Source organism: Stegostoma tigrinum, chromosome 26 (genome assembly GCF_030684315.1).
Source record: "Stegostoma tigrinum isolate sSteTig4 chromosome 26, sSteTig4.hap1, whole genome shotgun sequence".
Lineage (NCBI taxonomy): Eukaryota > Metazoa > Chordata > Chondrichthyes > Orectolobiformes > Stegostomatidae > Stegostoma > Stegostoma tigrinum.
Genome location: NC_081379.1, coordinates 17,345,018 through 17,351,017, shown reverse-complemented (window position 1 = coordinate 17,351,017; position 6,000 = coordinate 17,345,018).

Sequence of the window (6,000 nt, the reverse complement as noted above, 5' to 3'; positions counted from 1 at the left end):
CTGTATGTCAGGGGTGCAAATTATGGATAGGATTCCAATCAAACTTGTTTTGTCCCGGACAGTGTCAAGTTTCTTGAGTATTGTTGGAAATTCACCTATCCAGACAGGTGGAGAGTATTCCATTATACTCTTGACAGGAACATTGTAGATAGTAGACAGGATTAAAGAGTTAGGAAGCAAATTACTGACTACAGAGCTTCTGAACGTCCTTTTAGTCAGTGTTAAATGGCTGATCCAGTTCAATTTCTGGTTATCAGTAACCTCCAGGACGTTGATAGTTGGGGGTTTCAATCATGGCAATGCCATTGAATGTCAAAGAGAAACAGTTAAATTATTTCTTGTTGAAATGGCCATTGTCTGGCAGAATTCTACAAATGTTACTTACCACTTGTCAGCCCCAGCCTGGATATTGTCCAGGCTTTGCTGCACATGACATTATCAGAGAGTTTTGCTGTTGAACATTCCACAATGTCTCCATTCTCATATTATGATGGATAGGTTATTGATAAAAACGGTGAGGCCTTGAAGAACTCCTGCAATGGAGTTGGAGCTGAGGTGATTGACCTGTAACTGCTACAATCATCTTCCTTCTTGTTAACCAGCAGTAGGTTTTCTTGAGTAAAAAGTCATATGAATTTTCCTGGGGCTCTTTGAAGCTACACTAATAGAACGCTGTCACTTCACTTCATTGTTGTATAACAGAGTGATCATGGGTGCAAGTACATAATTCTTTGAAGTTTGAGTCACATATAGATAGAGTGGTTTAAAAAAAGACATATGGCACACTTGCCTTCATTGCTCAGTCCTTTGACCATAGCACTAAAGGATTTGGGAAGTTGTGTTGAGGTCATACAGGACATTGGCGAAGTCTATTCTGGAATACTACGTCCAGTTCAGGTCACACAGTTATACGAAGGATATTATCAAGCTGGAGATTCATCAGAAGGTTGGTGGATATAAAAGGTATAAGTTATAAAAGAAAGGCTGGGATATTTTCCACTGGAGAGCAAGACGTTTATAATATAATGACCAGGCATCGATAGAGTTAAGGGTAGTTATTTTTTCCCCTACAATGGGGGATTTTCAAGACTCTGTGATGTATTTTTAAAGTGAGAGGAGAAAGAAGAATGAGACTTTTTAAAAAAAAAAGCAAGAGGCAAATTAAAAAAAACACCATCAGAGGGTGGTTTGTGTGTGGAACAAACTCCAGAAGAAGTGGTGGATGCAGGTACAATTGCAACATTTAAAAGATATTTGGGTAGATACATGAATAGGAAAGATTTGGAGGGATATGTGCCAGGAACAGGCAAATGGGACTAGTTTAGTTTGGGATTATAATTTGGCATGGACTGGTTGAACTGAAGGGTCTGTTTCTATGATGCATGACTAACTTCTTTATGCATCTAATTGATCAGAGGTAGTTGCTCTGCTCGATTTAGTTTATCTCCCTTAAGGGATCATTTTTTAAAAAATTAATTGAAATGTATGTAGTTTTCTGAAGGGAATTCAGTGAATCTAACTTCTAAAAAAAAAACTTAAAAATCTTAGCCACTTCTCTGGTTTACACTGCAATCACTACAAATTTTTTATCATTTGTAATTAAATTAGTTTTTAATGTAACCGTAAACTGGAAACTGTAAATCACAGCGTGCGAGTAAAGTACATGTGATTGCCGTTAGCTTTTGCAGTGAAATGGTTAGACAAGACGATGTAATGAATTATCAATGCCCAACTGAAACTGGGAGAGTATTTCATTGGGGATCCTTCCTGACAAATGGTGGATCAGGAGAGGAATGCCTGACCTACTTATTGGTAGCACGATAAATCATGAACAGGCATGGGGCAGCATGGTGGCTTAGTGGTTAGCACTGCTGCCTCACAGCACCAGGGTCCCGGATTCGATTCCAACCTCGGGCGACTGTCTTGTGCACAGTTTGCACACTCTCCCCCTATATGCATGGGTTTCCTCCGGGTGCTCTGGTTTCTGCCTACAGTCCAAAGATGTGCATGCTAGGTGGATTGGCCATGCTAAATTGCCCGTAGTGTTCAGGGATGTGTAGATAAAGGTGGGTTATGTCTGGGTGGGATGCTTTGGAGGTTCAGTGTGGACTGGTTGGGCCAAAAAAGGGGCTGTTACCACACTGTAGAGATTTTATAAAGGCCAAAATAAAAAAAACAAAAATTGCTGACATTCGCCCACATTTAAAATCTATCAAATCAATTTGGTCTTTTCCACAAGGTATCAAGAGCAATAATTATTTGAACCATAGGGCAACACAGCACATGGATGAATGGTTTTGTGTTCCCAATTAAACTTTTTTGGTGACTGAATCTATGTAATGGCAAGGAGAGGTACAGACAAGTAGACTATTTTCAAATAACACACACACACACACACACACACACACACACACACACTCTAATCAGTAGAAATCTCTCTTCATTTTTGAACCACTGAAATTTGAACTAAAATCAAAAGTTATGAAAGTACCATCTTGTCCGTTACCAAATTATTCCTTTCTCCCCTCGTTTGCTGTCTCGAATTTGACTGGAATAAGTACATTATAATACACGTTATTAAAGCAACTGTGTGCAGCTAAGATTCTATGTCATTTCCAAAGCAATTATAGAAATCAAACCTCTTATTTGAGCTACTTCTGTTGTCAAAAGTACAAGATACACAGTTCTTACTAATATATTACACATGATTAAAATGCCTCCCACTTTTTAAATCCTTCATTTTGAATGGAATAGATGAAATTCTTTCATTAAAAAGAACATAAGAACTAGCATTAGTAGACAATAGAGTCCCTCAAACCTGCTCCACCATTTAATACAATCATGGGTGATCACACTTCAGCCCCAACACCACTTTCTTGCCTGGTCTCCACAATCTTTCAAGCCATTACTAATTAAAAATCAAATCTCCTCCTTAAAATTTACTCAACATCTCAGGAACCACTGGATTTTGGGGTACAGGTTTCCACAGATTCACAACCCTTTGAGAAAAATAAGTTCTAATCTCCACTTTAAATCTGCTATCGTTATTGTAAAACTAACGATCTCTCATTCTAGGTTATGCCAGATGAACAAGCATCCTCTCTACACCAACTCTGTTGATTCCCTTTAACATCCTATGCATTTCAATTAAATCTCCTCTCATAGGGCAAAACCCCCTTATCTCTGGAACCAGTGAACCTTCTCCGAATTGCCTCCAATGCAAGTAAATCCCTCAAGAGACTCATTAAAGTCTTATACAGTTGCAACAACACTTTCTTACCTTTGTATTCTATTCCTTTAGCAATATATACCAACATTCCATTTGCCTTCCTGTTTACCTGCTGTACCTGCATATTAGCTTTCTGCAATTCCTGCATGAAGACACCCAAACCCCTCTGCACCAAAGCACTCTGAAGTTTTCTCCATTTAGGCACTAAGCTAACTTTTATTCTGTTTACCAAAATGGATAATCTCGCACTTAACCATGTCAAGCGTCTGCCAAATTTTGGACATTCACTTACTTTTCCCTTTATTTTAGCACCATCTGCTTATTTGGTTATTGTACTTTCTATTCCTGTAGCCAAGTCATTACATTTTAAATAGCTGGGGCATGAAGACTGAACCCTGTGGCTCCTCACTAATTATATCTTGACAACCCAAAAAAGTGATTGAGTCCACAGAACATCAATGAGAAGCAGCTTCTGCTTGCTGCCACCACATGATTGGCTCCCACACGGCTGAATAACCTGGGGTTGTGAACAATATAGTGAGAAGCCATGGATCTCTGCAAGCTTGGGGGCCATGTTTGTTCTCTGCAGAAGGAATGGCTTTAAGTGTAAAGAAAGCCAGTTAATTTTACCTTCAGCTGTTGCTGTAAACAGTGACGTCTAATTAATAGAGACCTTTACCAGTGTGAAGTGTCATCCTGCGCATGCCGCGAACAAATGAAAACATCTATAGAAACTGAATCACGAATCAGCACTGATCAGCAAAAGAAATTTTCTCAGAAAACACTGGGAACAAAGAAAGCTGAATTACTTCCCCAGTATTTCCCTCTGACATAACACCCATGATATTTCCCCACCTCCCTACCCCATGACTGTCAGGTTTATAAGAGGGTCAGCATTTTAATTAGCAGTTAGAGGCAGACAGCTTATAATTGTTTACGTGTAGCTAGAGTCCAATTATTTGTAACAGGTAGTGATTCTTGTTAAGTACAGAAACTTGGTTCCTGCTTGGTCAATCTGGATCTGATAGTCAGGTAAATTGGGAACCCTTGCATATTTACAAAACTAAGTTTTGTGTCAACTTGGCAAATTGAAGAATTCATTTTTTGGTGTGCTATCCCAGTGAGGTGTAACAACGAGTAATGATGACAAGTTATTCCCATTGGCATAAGCAGCAATCTGGTATCAAACCACACTATAAATTCTCATGTTTGGTCACTGGTCTTTGATTGGCTAGCTTTGTCAACTCGGAAACAGATGCACCTGGGATGAATCCAACCATCTAATTAAATTCTTATTGTCCTTTAGATTTCAGGTGTTGCCAGGGAGAAAAAAAGACAATATGCATCAGCACGGAGTGCAGAACTAGTGGAAGGAAATCAAAATATTCTTTGAAGGGTGATGAACAAAAATGAGCTGGAACTCTAGGAGGAAAAGATTTCTGCAGAGCAATACTACCGCCCCCACCCCCTCTCTTTCATATGTCTGCATAAATAAAAATATACATGATATTCAATAAACTAAAATTACCAGCTTCCTAAACTTTTTTCCTCTGTTGTTTCTCTAAAAACTGTTTTTAAGTGCCTGGATGTGAGTTTGCTCGCTGAGCTGGAAGGTTAGTTTTCAGATGTTTCATCACCATTCTAGGCAACATCATCAGTGAGCCTCCGGTGAAGCGCTGGTGTTATGTCCTGCTTTCTATTTATCTGTTTAGGTTTCCTTGGGTTGGTGATGTCACTAAATTCTAAAAATGTGCATTTAGAACAGAGGATAAAAGGGCATATTATAAAGTTAGAGTGGCAGGCACACAAATGGCATTTCCAATATCAATTTGTATTTTAAAGCTCATTTTGATCTCAGAGGAATTTTTTTTTTAAAAAGTGAATGGCTTTAATCAAACCTATCTTGATCCTTAAGAGTGCTTCAGTTAGCTCTGCACTTGGAACAATTTCAGTGCCAAACAAAATGTAAAAAAAAATTGAGGACTTGCATTCATTGACAGGTAAGCACTGATGTTAAATCTTTGTAGAGGGCATATCCCCCCCATGTCTTTTCACATAGCAGAGATGGCACTCGGATGGAGAATAGCAGATATGACAACTAATGCAAATATCTTGTTCTAAAAGATATTCCTATTGATTCTGTCATCATAATGAAATGCTAACAGCCATGAAGATTAAGACTTGAACTAGCAAGAGAGTTTTTTCCAAATCTTTCTGTAAATTTTGCGCGAATCCAGAGAGAAATATTAAAACACAGGGACAAGAACAAGGTTGCTCAGCAGGTCTGCCAGCATCCGTGAAGGAAAAAAACAGTCAATGCTTCAGGACCAGGTGATCCTTCTCAGGAAGAATATTAAATGTTGGTGAGCAAAAAAGGCTTTGTTTGGCATTTAAAAAATTAATGGCAACATTAAACATCGAGACGAGATCCAACATGGATTAGCTGCAGCAAATAAGTTTTTTTTTCAACTCTACTCCAAAACGTGCCCCAGTAGCATCTTTAGAGTGCTGCTTCCTGTCTAAAGTTTTCCTCATTCCATTGCAACAATCTTAATGCCCCCAGCAAGAATACAAATGTAATGGCAATTCAGGAGTTTTATGCCATGATTTGTGTCCATTAAGAACTGACTAAAATTGCTGGGATAAACATACTCTTTCTCTGTAACTAAAAGACAGAGGACACTTGATCAACAACTTGGTGAGACTAAAACTCAATTCACAGGTGGAGGACCATAGTCTAATTCACCAGCTACTCTGAACACATCTTCATT